The sequence below is a fragment of the Nelumbo nucifera genome, chromosome 2 (assembly GCF_055504915.1).
Source record: "Nelumbo nucifera cultivar China Antique chromosome 2, China Antique-T2T, whole genome shotgun sequence".
NCBI lineage: Eukaryota > Viridiplantae > Streptophyta > Magnoliopsida > Proteales > Nelumbonaceae > Nelumbo > Nelumbo nucifera.
In genome coordinates, this window is record NC_142650.1 from 83991339 (window position 1) to 84006715 (window position 15377).

Consider the following 15377-nt stretch of genomic DNA (forward strand, 5'->3'; position numbering starts at 1 on the left):
AGCACCTAACAGTTTGGTATCGGAGCTATGACAAATACTTGAGCTACAGCCATGGAGGCACGGGTTGATCAGGTGGAGGTCGAGCTTCATCGAGTCTCAGGCGAGATGCGAGGTATCAAGGATACACTAACGGAGATCTTGCAAAGGCTAGAACAGAGTCCGCCGGTTGAAGATAGAGAAATTGACCAGGATAGGGATTGCCAAGGGAGTAATCGAAGAAGCAGCTCCACCTTGGAAAGAAATACCAAACTGAGCTTTTCGGTCTTCTCAGGAGGAGACCCCATCCCTTGGATATACAGGGCGGAAAGATTCTTTGAGTACAATGAAACGTCCGAACCAGACAGGGTGGCGTTGGCAGCAATGCATCTGGATGGAGATGCAATCCTTTGGTATCGGTGGTATCATCGAGGGCACCCCCATATTTCATTTCTCAACTTCACTGATGCCCTGTATCCAATTCGGGGCTTTCGGTTTTGAAGATTTTGACAAGAGTCTTGCGAAGATAAAGCAAGTAGGAAGTGTTTGTGACTACCAATTAAAGTTTGAACGTCAATCGTTAAGAGTCCAAGGGTGGCCGAAGAAGGCACTGGTCGGAGCTTTTGTGGAAGGACCCTAGGAAGAAATACAGTTAGTGGTCAAGGCGATGCATTCGTCAACTGTGATGGCTGCGACAGCCCTAGCCTGCACCCAAGAAGAAAAGATAGCTCGAGCTCGATGTTTGAACCGCCTGTGGAAGCAGACGAACAAATCATTTACAGCACCCAGACCGGAAGGGATGAGACCCAATAAAGAAGGCAACATCTTAGGCAAACCACCAGGTAAGTTAGGCCCGAGCCCCGCTATTCCATTCAAGAAATTAACATGGGCAGAAATGCAAAATCGCCTAGACAAAGGTCTCTGCTACAATTGCGAAGAGAAATTCAGCCCTGACCATAGATGCAAGTCTCAATAAGCCTTCTTATTATAGACTAAGGATGAAGAAGAGGATCAGCAACTGGAAGAAAGATTGTCGACTGACGAACACTAGGCTGAGACCATACAACCAGAAATCTCATTACAGGCCCTAGCGGGGTTTTCACCACCCCAAACCATGAGGGTGACGGGTCTAGTTCGGGGTCGCCAAGTGTCTATCCTCATTGACAGTGGTAGCACTCTAAACTTTGCAACCACTGTGCTAGTCAAACGATTGGGATTACCAGTTCAGCCCATAGCCCCATTTAAGGTCCATGTGGCAAATGGGACCTCACTCCAATGCTATGTAATTTGCACAGACATTGGGTTATGCATCCAAGAGCTTTGTGGTTGATCTTTACCTATTGGAGTTAACTGGGGCTGATATTGTATTGGGAATTCAGTGGTTGCAGCAACTTGGGCCTGTTCTGTGCGATTGGGCCCGTTTTGTTAGACAGTTTTGTATGCCCTTAGCTTCAATCATTTTGATGTACTTTTGTTATTTAGTGGAAATAAATAAAGTGCATGTTTGATTCATGTTGTTTGGTTTAATTCTGTGTAAAACCCTAAAACTGGACATTTGTAGAGACTCATGTTAGTTTTAAATGTTCACAGCCGTTGGATAAGTCTGGGGAGATTTATCCTGCCAAGGCTGATACTGGTGTGCCACCAAGTGTTGGGATGGCCTGTCTCAGCCATCAGGGTAAGACCCGAGGCACATACAGCATGGGATTACTTGAATCCTTGAACCGGACCAGATTTCCAGTCTTGCCCTGGACCTTGGAGATAGATGGGCAAAACTGGAAAGTTACACCTGACCCCTAGACTCGATTATGACACTTCACTAGGTGCTGGATCAGGCTGCCTTTGATATGCCAATCAGTGAGATCCTTAGTGGGGATCAAAACCTGGGTATGTTGGGGCAGTTTGAGAATTCATCTGAGTGGGTGGTCATAGTGACAGAATCAGCCACTTTGTCGGACAAAGGGTAATGATCGGGAATGCACTCTCTCTGATGGAAACCAAACTGCCGGCAGTTGATTTCAATCGTTGGAATTTTGTTTTTGCAAAATTAATATATTTACATATATATGTACGGTTTCAAAATGTTTGCAAATGGTTTTAATTCCCGGGATCCATGTGAGAGGAGAGTGCGGCACTGTTCCTTGCAGCCGAGGGAGAGGTCCTCTCTTGTCGGGCAGTGCTTGATCATTAAGGGCTGAGAGGTTAAGTGTAAGACCATTTAGGATAATACCTGATGGGCTAATCTTGCACCTGCCCACAGTCCCTGGGTTTTTATAAGATGGCTTGGCCCAGGGACCACTTAATGTAAGTGTTGGGCCCATAGGGTTCATACGATGGACTCAAGGGGTTCATTGAGATTTTCAGTGAATTCGGCTGGGCCTTGTATTAAAGGCTGGGCCGAACCCATGTGGCTGGTGTGTAGATCAATGCTTGGGTCCCACGCCATACAAAGAAGCCCAACTGGGCAGCAGATTGGAAACTAATTAAACACTAAATACTTAATGGGCCAAAAGCCCATTTCGAAGTGGGCTGATATGATCACCCATCAATGGGGCGAATTTGAGATTGAAGTTAGCAAAAAGGATTGGGCTCTTAGCCTTATCCACTCTTAGAGACCAAATTCAAATCAGATTTGAATCTGGTAACCTCCTGATAAGATCAGGAGTAAGCTAACTCTATCTGGGAAAGGGATTAAGATTATCCCCTATCCAAATACTGATTTGGATTGGGATAACTCCTAATTAGGAGATTTCTTAATCAAGAAGAAAAGAGAGGAGATTTTCGAATGAACCAAGAGAGGGAAATCAGATTTCGATCCAAGAGGTTCTGGTAAGCAAGAAAGGTTCCTGCGAATTGAGATTAGATCTCATTCTCTCCAGAAAAGAAAACAGTTCAGCCTTTTCGTTTCTGGAAATCTCCTCCTGCCGCCGCCATCTGCATTGTTGCAAGATTTGATCTTTGCAGAAAAGAAAGTCAAGAAACCAGTTCTTGACATCAGTCTTGCAAGAAAGACTGAAAGAATTCAGTGTTTAGTACATCCAGGGGATTCTTGTGAAGGATCCAGTGTGTAGGACGCACCCTGCTGGTTCTATTCCATCCACAGCTGTGTCATCTTCAGCAGGGACAGATCTTGGAGCATTCTTTGGGCGTGAACACCAACTTTGGGAGATACTGCTTCTCCGGATCAGGTATAATCCTCCCATTTATCTTTTGGTACAGATCTGGTTTGATTAGGGTTCAAGTAGATCCTTGAATATTGTATTCTAAATTCAGGGAATATGATTCCCAGTTGGGAGAAGGTAGGAAATTTTTGAAATTCGCCCCACCCATTCCGCAACCTTTATGGCGTCCATTAGATGGATCCTACCATTCTTTCAGTGGTATCAGAGCCATAGGTTCGAATCTTGAACCAAAAGAAAATCAGATCTGACCCTGCGCAGATGGATAGAAGGTGTTCTTTCAAGATTGCGCAGATTGTCTTCTTTTTTTTCAAGAAACTGTTTCTTGTTAAGGGCGATTGATCTGAAATTAATTTCTATTAAATCCAAAATTTATTTGGAATTGTTCTTTATTTATTTTGATTTAATGGACTGTTCAAACCTGGAGATCGCAGTGCAGTTTTAGCGCAGATGGTCTGCGCACCCTTTTTCTTTTCTATTTATTTATTTCATTCAATTCGGTCTGTAAATAATTTTTTTTTATTTTTTAGACTGAATGTATAGGATTTGATCAAGAATGTAATTAATAGAAATAGGATTTCTGTTATTTTTCTTGATTAAAGAAGATGGAAGAAGATGGCGGCGCAGGAGATTTGCAGATGGAGAAATCGTTTTCTGCGATTTGCAGTTTATGAAACTGCAACCCTTGTGATTAACCTCTGTTTTGCAGGTGGTGCGAACAGTCCATAATTGTTTTGTGTTTGCTAGAAATCAAAACTATTAATTTCAGATCATTCAATAATTAATTCTTGAATTGAAAATCAGTTTTGGACCATTTCGGACTAGATTGGACCAAAACTGTTTGGACCGAATCTGGGTTTCGAAAGGGGCTGTTCTCAGTCCAATTGTCTCACACTTTTGTTCCAAATCTGATGTTCAATTACAGGGATTAATTCGGCCCACCTGTAAAGCCCAGTTTTAAAGGGTTAAAACTGCAAAAGCCCATTATTGTGAGATAAGCTGTATGGGCCGAACTGCTATCTGCGATTCAGCCCATACACCTAGTGGACATTAATCGTTAATGACTTGGTTTTTAAATGGGCCGTTGAATGGGCTTTACAGCAATTAATTGATTGGATCAATTCCTCCTTTACATGTGATGTTTGGATGTTTGATGTGCTGCGACCATGGGCCATAAGTACTTGGCCCGTGATGACTCGTTAGTGGCTCTTGCGCACACCATGGCTGAATGCACATCATTGCCATGGTGTCCCTGAAGGTCATTGGATGACCCCCTCTTTGCCTGGTGGGCCCCACAACCCTGAAAAGGGATGCGTACGGAACCCCTAGCCGATGAAGGCCCACCAGAAATCTGACTTTATGAAAGTCAGTGGGAGCCACTTTGGTTTGACCTAAATTAGAACTAGGCCGTAATTTTGTTCCCTCCAGCAAATATGAATGCAAGTGATAGGGAGATCCATATGATGGACTCTCTAAAGGCCTTCCGTCATTAGCACAATGATGGGTCCATCAGTAATGAGGAAACGCACCATAAAATTGGGCTATCCATTTGCTGTTGGATCTGTTAGAGTGTTTCATAAGATGATAGGGGCGTCATAGACCGATGTGGGAGGGGCTTCACCAGAAAATGGGAACTCTCTCACGGTACCTTGGCGTAACCTGAATATGATGGGTGTGCACTCACTGACAGAAGGGTTTACCTGAAAACGGCTCTGAACCTTGTCTGACAGAGGCCAAAGGGAAACTCATTTGATGAGTGGATATGATCCGTCACAGAAAGGTGGTGGGGTTATGCAGCTGAAACAGTTGGCTTCACACACCCCATGTGATTTCCCACATTTCCAGAGACATTTCGTCGTCTCCGTCACTGAGATAGGAGGGAAATCTCAGAGATGAACAAATGGGAATGGAACATAGATTAAAAGCCATATCTATGTAGGTAAACATGAATCAAACTAAGGTTGTGGACTAATGATTTTGCTGTTTTATCAGAAAATGGCAAACGGTCAATTTGCAAAGCTTCTAGACGATAACAAGCTTAAGGGCCCAAACTATGCCGACTGGTACAGAAATCTTATGCTGGTCCTAACTTCTGAAAAGTTAGACAAGGTAGTGAAAAATCCTGCCCCGGAACGTCCGGGTGATAGGGCTTCTGAGGCCCGTAGGAGGGACTACCAAGGTTGGGAGGATAAGAACTCCCTAGCCCGCTGCTTTGTCATTGCCTCATTAGACAACTCAATACAGAGGCAGTTCGATCAGATCGAACTTGCCAAGGACATATTGGACAGTCTAAGGACAATGTATGAGGAGCAGAACCGTTCTACTCGACAGAAGGTCCTGAAATTGTTCATGACCGCGCAGATGACCAAAGGGCAGAAAGTTCATGACCATTGTCTTCGGATGATGGGATACATCAACGAACTTGAGGCTCTTGGATCCGGGCTAGATCTTGGCACGCAAGTGGATGCCATCCTAAATTCTTTGCCCTCTTCCTTCAATGCGTTCACTATGAACTACAATATGAATAAGCTGAATGTCAGCGTCCAGGAACTCAGCAATATGTTGCAGAGGGCCGAGGATTTACTCAAGAAGGATGAGCCTGTGGTTATGCTTGCTGAAGCTAACAAATCGGGCAAGAGAAAGAGAAAGGCAAAGAAGCCCCAGAAGAAGACTACCAAACCCAAGAAGCAGAAGAAGAACAAGGCATCTGATGTCTGTCACTTCTGCAAGCAGACCGGCCACTGGAAGAGGAACTGTCCTACCTACCTGGAATCTAAGAAAGGTAATATCGAAACTTGTGTCATAGAAACTAATATGTTAGTTACTTTTGTGTCCTGGTGTGTTGACTCCGGGGCTTCAACTCATGCGTGTAACTCACTGCAGGGGTTCAAAGTTAGCAGAAGGCTGAGTGAAGGTGAAGTGACACTGTTCTTGGGAACAACTGCAAGTGTTGCAGCTGCGGCAATAGGAACCGTAGAATTAGTTTTTAAAGAAGGAGTCCTTGTACTTAAAGATTGTCTTTATGTACAGAACTTGAGAAGGAATTTAATTTCTGTTTCAAAATTGTGTGCTGATGGATATACTGTTTACTTTAGTAATATGATTACTGTTAAACGGAATAATAAATTCATCGCATGCGGGGAGCTAGAGAACGGTCTCTATGTTCTGCATCCTTCTTTGGAAACTAACTTAACCGAAACTACGTCGGTCGAAAATCCCAAGAAAAGGACTCGTGATACAGTAAATCTCACGTGCCTCTGGCATTACCGACTTGGCCACATCGGTGTCGACCGAATCACAAGACTGGTAAAGGATGGTCCTTTGGATTTTCTAACCGTAGAAAATCTTCCCACTTGTGAACCTTGCCTCCAAGGTAAGATGACTAAGCGGCCATTTGACGGTAAGCCTGAAAGATGTGCAGGCACACTTGACCTAATACATACTGATGTATGTGGTCCCCTGAGTGTTAGGACACGGAATCAACACGTGTACTTCATCACCTTTACAGATGATTTTTCACGATATGGTTACGTGTACCTAATGAGACATAAGTCTGAATCATTTGAAAAGTTCAAAGAGTTCAGACAGGAAGTCGAGAAACAGTTAGAGAGAGAAATTAAGGCCCTTCGATCAGATCGAGGTGGCGAGTATCTCTCTGACGAATTCAGGGACTACTTAAAGGCCAATGGGATAGTGTCACAACTAGCTCCTCCTGCTACACCTCAACTCAACGGTGTTTCAGAGAGGAGAAATAGGACCTTGTTGGACATGGTCCGGTCACTTCTCGTACGCTCAGAATTACCCACATCCTTTTGGGAATACGCATTAGAGACTGCTACCTACGTGCTGAATAGGGTTCCAACCAAATCAGTTCCGAAAACTCCATATGAGCTTTGGACCGGAAGGAAGCCAAGTGTGAGACACTTGAAGATTTGGGGTTGTCCTGCACACGTTAAAAGAACAAGTGCGGACAAGTTGGAATCTAAAACCAGCCGTTGCCTGTTTATAGGCTACCCAAAGGATTCGGTGGGTTATCTATTCTATGACCCAAGTGAGCAGAAAGTGTTCTGCAGTCGAAACGCCCGATTCTTAGAATCCGATTACATCCTGGACACCCATCGTCAGGAAATAGTTCTTGATGAGGAGAGCTCAGGAGCAGTGGGAGATGACCCACAAGTTCCAGGTAATGACCAACCTAGAAGGTCCACCCGGGTATCCAGACCACCAGTCCGATATGGTTATGACCAGGATAGTTACCTGGTGGAAGCTTTGACTAGTGAAGAGGATCCCGTGTCTTACGCGGAAGCTATGTTAGACATAGACTCCCAGAAGTGGGTGGAGGCCATGAGAGCCGAGATGGACTCAATGGAGACCAATGGAGTCTGGACTCTAGTGGATCCGCCCTCCGGGGTAAAAGCAATTGGTTGCAAATGGATCTACAAGAGGAAGAAGGGCCCCGATGGCAGGATTGAGACCTTTAAAGCTCGTTTGGTGGCGAAAGGGTATACTCAGAAAGAAGGCATCGACTATGAGGAAACCTTTTCACCGGTGGCCATGCTTAAATCCATTAGGATCCTGCTAGCTGTAGCAGCGTACCATGATTATGAGATTTGGCAAATGGATGTCAAAACAGCGTTCCTGAATGGAGATCTTAGTGAAGATATCTACATGCAGCAGCCGCAAGGCTTCATTGCTGCTGGTCAGGAACACATGGTATGTAAACTTAATAGATCCATATATGGACTTAAGCAGGCTTCTAGGAGTTGGAACATCCGTTTTGATTCTGCAGTCAAAACGTTTGACTTTGAGCAGAATCCGGATGAGCCCTGTGTTTACAGGAAATCCAGTGGGGATAAGATCACCTTTTTAGTCTTGTATGTGGACGATATCCTACTCATTGGGAATGATGTAGGAATGTTGACTTCGGTCAAGGTATGGCTATCACAGCAGTTCTCCATGAAAGATCTTGGAGAAGCTTCATACATACTGGGTCTTCGACTCTATAGAGATAGATCGAAGCGGATAATTGGATTATCCCAGGCTGCTTACATTGACAAAATTGTCAAAAGATACAGCATGGAAAACTCCAAGAAAGGAAACGTTCCTTTCAGGCACGGAGTCACTCTCTCCAAGAAGATGTCTCCCAAGACTTCTGAGGAGATTGAGAGCATGAGAGACGTTCCCTATGCCTCAGCTGTGGGGAGCATCATGTATGCCATGTTGTGCACTCGCCCGGACATAGCTCAGGCGGTGAGTGTGGTAAGCAGATTCCAGGCAAACCCAGGACAGGAGCATTGGACTGCTGTGAAGAACATACTCAAATACCTTCGAAGGACGAAAGAGTTTTGTCTGGTATTCGATGGTAGTTCACTGCAAGTTCTAGGGTATACCGATGCCGATTTCCAGTCGGATCCAGATGATAGAAAGTCTACATCTGGGTATGTTTTCACGATAGGATCGTGTGCTGTTTGCTGGAAAAGCAGCAAACAGGGGTCCACTGCAGACTCCACAACCGAGGCCGAGTACATTGCCGCAAGTGAAGCTGCCAAGGAAGCCGTGTGGATGAAGAAATTCATACACGAATTGGGAGCGATTCCATCCAGCACATCACCCATCCCGTTGTTGTGTGACAACAATGGAGCGATCGCCCAGGCTAAAGAGCCTCGGGCCCACTCGAAGTCAAAGCACATCGAGAGGAAGTACCATGTACTGCGGGAGATCGTTGGTAGAGGGGACGTCCTAATTCAAAAGGTAGCATCAGCGGATAATGTGGCAGACCCATTGACCAAGCCACTGACACAGAAGGTGTTTGAGAAACACGTGGAAAGTATGGGACTCCGGCTTGTACCAGATTGGACCTAAGTGCAAGTGGGAGTTGTTAGACAGTTTTGTATGCCCTTAGCTTCAATCATTTTGATGTACTTTTGTTATTTAGTGGAAATAAATAAAGTGCATGTTTGATTCATGTTGTTTGGTTTAATTCTGTGTAAAACCCTAAAACTGGACATTTGTAGAGACTCATGTTAGTTTTAAATGTTCACAGCCGTTGGATAAGTCTGGGGAGATTTATCCTGCCAAGGCTGATACTGGTGTGCCACCAAGTGTTGGGATGGCCTGTCTCAGCCATCAGGGTAAGACCCGAGGCACATACAGCATGGGATTACTTGAATCCTTGAACCGGACCAGATTTCCAGTCTTGCCCTGGACCTTGGAGATAGATGGGCAAAACTGGAAAGTTACACCTGACCCCTAGACTCGATTATGACACTTCACTAGGTGCTGGATCAGGCTGCCTTTGATATGCCAATCAGTGAGATCCTTAGTGGGGATCAAAACCTGGGTATGTTGGGGCAGTTTGAGAATTCATCTGAGTGGGTGGTCATAGTGACAGAATCAGCCACTTTGTCGGACAAAGGGTAATGATCGGGAATGCACTCTCTCTGATGGAAACCAAACTGCCGGCAGTTGATTTCAATCGTTGGAATTTTGTTTTTGCAAAATTAATATATTTACATATATATGTACGGTTTCAAAATGTTTGCAAATGGTTTTAATTCCCGGGATCCATGTGAGAGGAGAGTGCGGCACTGTTCCTTGCAGCCGAGGGAGAGGTCCTCTCTTGTCGGGCAGTGCTTGATCATTAAGGGCTGAGAGGTTAAGTGTAAGACCATTTAGGATAATACCTGATGGGCTAATCTTGCACCTGCCCACAGTCCCTGGGTTTTTATAAGATGGCTTGGCCCAGGGACCACTTAATGTAAGTGTTGGGCCCATAGGGTTCATACGATGGACTCAAGGGGTTCATTGAGATTTTCAGTGAATTCGGCTGGGCCTTGTATTAAAGGCTGGGCCGAACCCATGTGGCTGGTGTGTAGATCAATGCTTGGGTCCCACGCCATACAAAGAAGCCCAACTGGGCAGCAGATTGGAAACTAATTAAACACTAAATACTTAATGGGCCAAAAGCCCATTTCGAAGTGGGCTGATATGATCACCCATCAATGGGGCGAATTTGAGATTGAAGTTAGCAAAAAGGATTGGGCTCTTAGCCTTATCCACTCTTAGAGACCAAATTCAAATCAGATTTGAATCTGGTAACCTCCTGATAAGATCAGGAGTAAGCTAACTCTATCTGGGAAAGGGATTAAGATTATCCCCTATCCAAATACTGATTTGGATTGGGATAACTCCTAATTAGGAGATTTCTTAATCAAGAAGAAAAGAGAGGAGATTTTCGAATGAACCAAGAGAGGGAAATCAGATTTCGATCCAAGAGGTTCTGGTAAGCAAGAAAGGTTCCTGCGAATTGAGATTAGATCTCATTCTCTCCAGAAAAGAAAACAGTTCAGCCTTTTCGTTTCTGGAAATCTCCTCCTGCCGCCGCCATCTGCATTGTTGCAAGATTTGATCTTTGCAGAAAAGAAAGTCAAGAAACCAGTTCTTGACATCAGTCTTGCAAGAAAGACTGAAAGAATTCAGTGTTTAGTACATCCAGGGGATTCTTGTGAAGGATCCAGTGTGTAGGACGCACCCTGCTGGTTCTGTTCCATCCACAGCTGTGTCATCTTCAGCAGGGACAGATCTTGGAGCATTCTTTGGGCGTGAACACCAACTTTGGGAGATACTGCTTCTCCGGATCAGGTATAATCCTCCCATTTATCTTTTGGTACAGATCTGGTTTGATTAGGGTTCAAGTAGATCCTTGAATATTGTATTCTAAATTCAGGGAATATGATTCCCAGTTGGGAGAAGGTAGGAAATTTTTGAAATTCGCCCCACCCATTCCGCAACCTTTATGGCGTCCATTAGATGGATCCTACCATTCTTTCACGTTTGTCTATGGATTTCATGATAGAAGGAACAAGAGTGCATTTACAAGGTCACTCAGCTAGCCGAGCCAGCCCAGTAAGCTTGGCATCCATGTTGAAAGAAGCTTGAGACTCAAATCAGCTCATTATCTGGGGATCAAATCATACAAGCCCAACATTATCCTAGGCCCAGGATACATTGACTCAAGCTGATTACAAATAACAGCTCAGTAACATTCTCCGACAATATGCTGCAGTTTTCAAGGAGCCAACGAGTCTACCCCCAACAAGGAGTCATGACCACAGAATTCCACTATTGCCGGATACGTCTCCTACCAATGTAAGGCCCTACCGTTATCCCTATTTTCAAATACAAGAAATTGAAAAGTAGGTTCAAGAACTGTTGGATAAAAATTTTATTCAACCCAGTCACAACCCATTTTCTTCACCCATTGTTCTTGTCAAGAAGAAAGATGGGACGTGGCGATTTTGTGTGGATTATCGGGCACTTAATAATATTACAGTTAAGGACCGCTTTCCGATTCTGGTAATAGATGAGCTCTTGGATGAACTCAAGACTGCAAAAATCTTCTTAAAGTTGGACTTACGGGCTGGATACCATCAGATTAGAGTCCACGAAAGTGACATTCCAAAAACAGCCTTCCGGACTCATGATGGCCACTATGAGTTCTGGGTTATGCCATTTGGCCTCACCAATGCCCCGACAACCTTCCAAGCCTTAATCAATGACTTGTTTAGGCCACATTTACGTCGTTTCATATTAGTCTTTTTTGATGACATTTTGGGGTACAGCCCAACATGGGCCCAAACATTTAATGGATTTGCAGATTACTCTAGACATTCTCTTACAAAATCAGTTGTATGCCAAAGAATCGAAGTGTGCCTTTGGTTAGGCCCATGTACACTATTTGGGCCATGTGGTGGAAGATGGGATGGTCTCAGCAGATCCGGACAAGATATCTACCATCCAACAGTGGCCAACACCACGTAACACCTAGGAACTCCGGACATTTCTAGGACTCATAGGGTACTACCGACGCTTCATTAAAAGCTATGAGATAATTGCAGCACCACTGACAGTCCTAAAGAAAGACTCTTTCATCTGGAATAACAAAGCCCAAGTAGCATTTGAAGCCTTAAGAGCAGCGGTGTCATCCCCACCAGCTCTAGCTTTACCAGATTTCAACAAACCTTTTGTGGTCGAGTGCGATGCGTCGGGACTGGGCGTGGGAGCAGTGCTGATGCAAGATTGTCAGACCCTTGCCTTCTTCAGTAAGGCCTTATCCACCACACAAAATCACTTCAGTCTACAACCGGGAATTGATGGCAGTTGTATTGGCAGTTCAGCATTGGCGCTCCTACCTGCTAGGCCATAAGTTTGTGATTAAGACTAATCACTAAAGTCTGAAATTCCTATTGGAACAACAGGTCCTTTCTCTAGACCAGCAGTGTTGGGTTTCAAAATTAATGGGCTTTGATTACACTATTGAATACAAACCTGGAGGAACAAATAGAGTTGCACTGTCATGTCAACCCAAGCAATGAGCGGAGAGCATACTCCAATTGCATGTGTCCCAACAACCTACTACAGCAGTATTGGACCAATTACGGGAGGAAGTAGACAATAATAAGGAACTCCAAGCAATAAAAGCACAGTTGTTGCAGCAACTAGGTATCAAACCTGGGTATTCTATCCAAGTATACTGTACTATAAAGGTAGAATGGTGTTGCCAGCGGACTCAGCCCTTTTGGACCAACTACTGAATTACTTCAATGCGACACCGATGGGTGGACACTTAGGAGTTCTACGCACATATAAGAGAGTGTTGTCCCAATTTTATTGTATGGGTATGCTAAATTCCATAAGGAAATACATATCTACATGGTATGTCAACAATGCAAGTATGAGGCCCAATCCCCAGCTGGCCTACTAAAACCATTACCAATACCTAGCCAAGTTTGGGATTTCTATGGATTTTATAACGGGCCTACCAACCTCTGCCAGTAAATCAGTCATATTAGTGGTGGTTGATCGCCTTACAAAATACAGCCACTTCTTAGCACTGCCACATCCATTTACTGCAATTACAGTAGCTGACACTTTTGTTCAGGAAATAGCTCGTCTTCATGGTTTCCCAAAGTGACAGATCCAATCTTCATCAGCCTCTTTGGAAAGAACTTTTTCCGTTTTTCGCCTCCAAGGCGTACAGCTAAGCAAATCCACAAGTTACCATCCATAATCAGATGGGCAAACAGAGGTGGTCAATCGTTGCTTAGAAACATATTTACGATGCTTCACTGGAACCAAGCCAAGACAATGGTTCAGCTGGTTGCATTGGGCTGAATGGTGGTACAACACTACCTATCAGATATCAGCAGGAATGACCCCTTTTAGGGCATTATATGGTCGTGACCCACCTACATTGATTCCTTATGAGAAGGGCTCTACTGCAGTAGCTTCACTTGAAGAACACCTGCTGAATCGAGACATCATTCTACAGGAACTTAAACAGAGCCTGTTCCGGGCCCAACAATGGATGAAACAATCATATGATAAACATCATAGAGAAGTACACTATCAGGTTGGTGACATGGTTTACTTGAAATTGCTCCCCTACAAGTTGCTTTCAGTACAAAAACAGCGATGGAACAAGTTGGCACCTTGCTACTTTGGACCTTTCAAGATCTTGGAGAAAATTGGACCTCTTGCATACAGATTGTGTCTCCCACAAGATTCAAAAGTGCACCCAGTTTTCCATGTCTTGGTTCTCAAAAAATGCTTGAAACCAGATGCTATAACTCAACCATATCTTCCCAAATTCTGAAGTGGTATGGACCTAGAAACAGAGCCGGTCATATCACTAATTTCAGATGGGTCAAGAAAGGCTCCCACATTGTTCCAGAAGCTTTAGTCGTCTGGTCACAGCTGCCGGAAGAGGATGCAATGTGGGAACCCTATCTACAACTGCAACACCAGTTTCCCCATATTGACCTTGAGGGCAAGGTCCAACTTAACCAGGGGGGTATTGTACAGACCAAGAGCTGCGGCAAACCAAGACCCATGCACGGGAACAGCCAGCCTACATATCAAGTTTACAAGAAAAGGGAGAAGCCATGTCAGCAAGAGGTTAATCCAAGTGGCAGACTGTTAGAACAAAGTAACAGTCCTACAACAAACTGTAACAGTCTTGTAACAAACTGTAAACTGTAAACAGCTTACCTGGGCTATAAAGACCAGAGGAAGAAATGATGAAGAAGAGAAGAATTCGATTTGAACATCTCTCTTTCGTTCTCTCTCTCTCCCCCTCTGTTTCCCTTCAGTTTTCCCTCACTCCTTAGGAGTTGGTTCACTCATTGAACCCTGAGTTAGGCAGCACCTAACAGATTGTATCTCCCTTAAAGCATATCTGAATCTTTATGCCCCTGTCTTCACCTTCCAACCAGGCTATAATCACCTTGGAACACCCTCTACTATTATATTCTTTACCTTTTGCTGATTTAGTTAATCTGGGGCTTGTCAAAGTAGCAAAATTCTCTGCTGTAGCTGAATCACCAACTCCTGGACCTGAAAAGTCTGCTAAAATGCTTCCAATTGCATTCCTAAATACTCCCCCTATTTTTTTTGATCAATAATACTCCCCCTATTATTTGAGGGGCTCGGATTTTCCCTACTCCATCGGAGTTTAACTTTTTAGGATAATAAACAAATGATTAAGAGAGAAAAAAATAACAGGTGAGAGTGACAGAACTAAGAGAGAAGGGAGAAGAGAATGAACTGAATTGGGTTGAGTGGGTATGCCGTGTTGCAGACACAGAAGTAGTAGACACACTCATAGGCAGCAGCACGCACAGCAGCCCGCACAGCAGCACGCACCGCCCGGCAGCGCGCAGAACGCACTGTGTGGCAGCAGCACTAGGCAGCAGCGCGCACCGCACGGCAGCAGCACGCACCGCACGTCCGCAGCATGCACCACACGGCAGCAGCACTGTGAGACGTGCGCACCGCCCGGCAGCAGCAGTAGGGGGCCCACACGACAGCTCATCAGGGGCCCACTTACCTTGCCACTCTAGCCAACTCGCTGCCAGCTGTATTATCCCTCATCCCTTATCCTTATCTTATCTTATCTTCTTAGTAAGAGTTCGGTTTGCCACTAGAAGTAGGAGTTGTGTTACCATTAGATGTAGAAGTTTGAGTTTGATAGGGATTACCCTAGCCTAGCCGAATCCAACAAGGAACCCCCTTTTGTAATCTCCTATTTAAGGAGCTATGAGTTGGAATAAAGGCATTCAATTTTCCAGTCAAGAGAAGAGTGAGGAGAGTTCGGGTGGTCTCTTGGACAAATCACCCATTCGGAGAGTTCGGGTGGTCTCTTGGACAAATCACCCATTTGGT

The 15377-nt window shown here is 44.6% G+C and overlaps 1 protein-coding gene across 2 annotated transcripts in view; it reads left to right on the forward strand.

Moving 5' to 3' along the window:
* LOC104590270 (hydroxymethylglutaryl-CoA lyase, mitochondrial-like) overlaps positions 1-15377 on the forward strand; it is an 83074-nt gene that overhangs the window by 3147 nt on the left and 64550 nt on the right. The window lies entirely within an intron of this gene.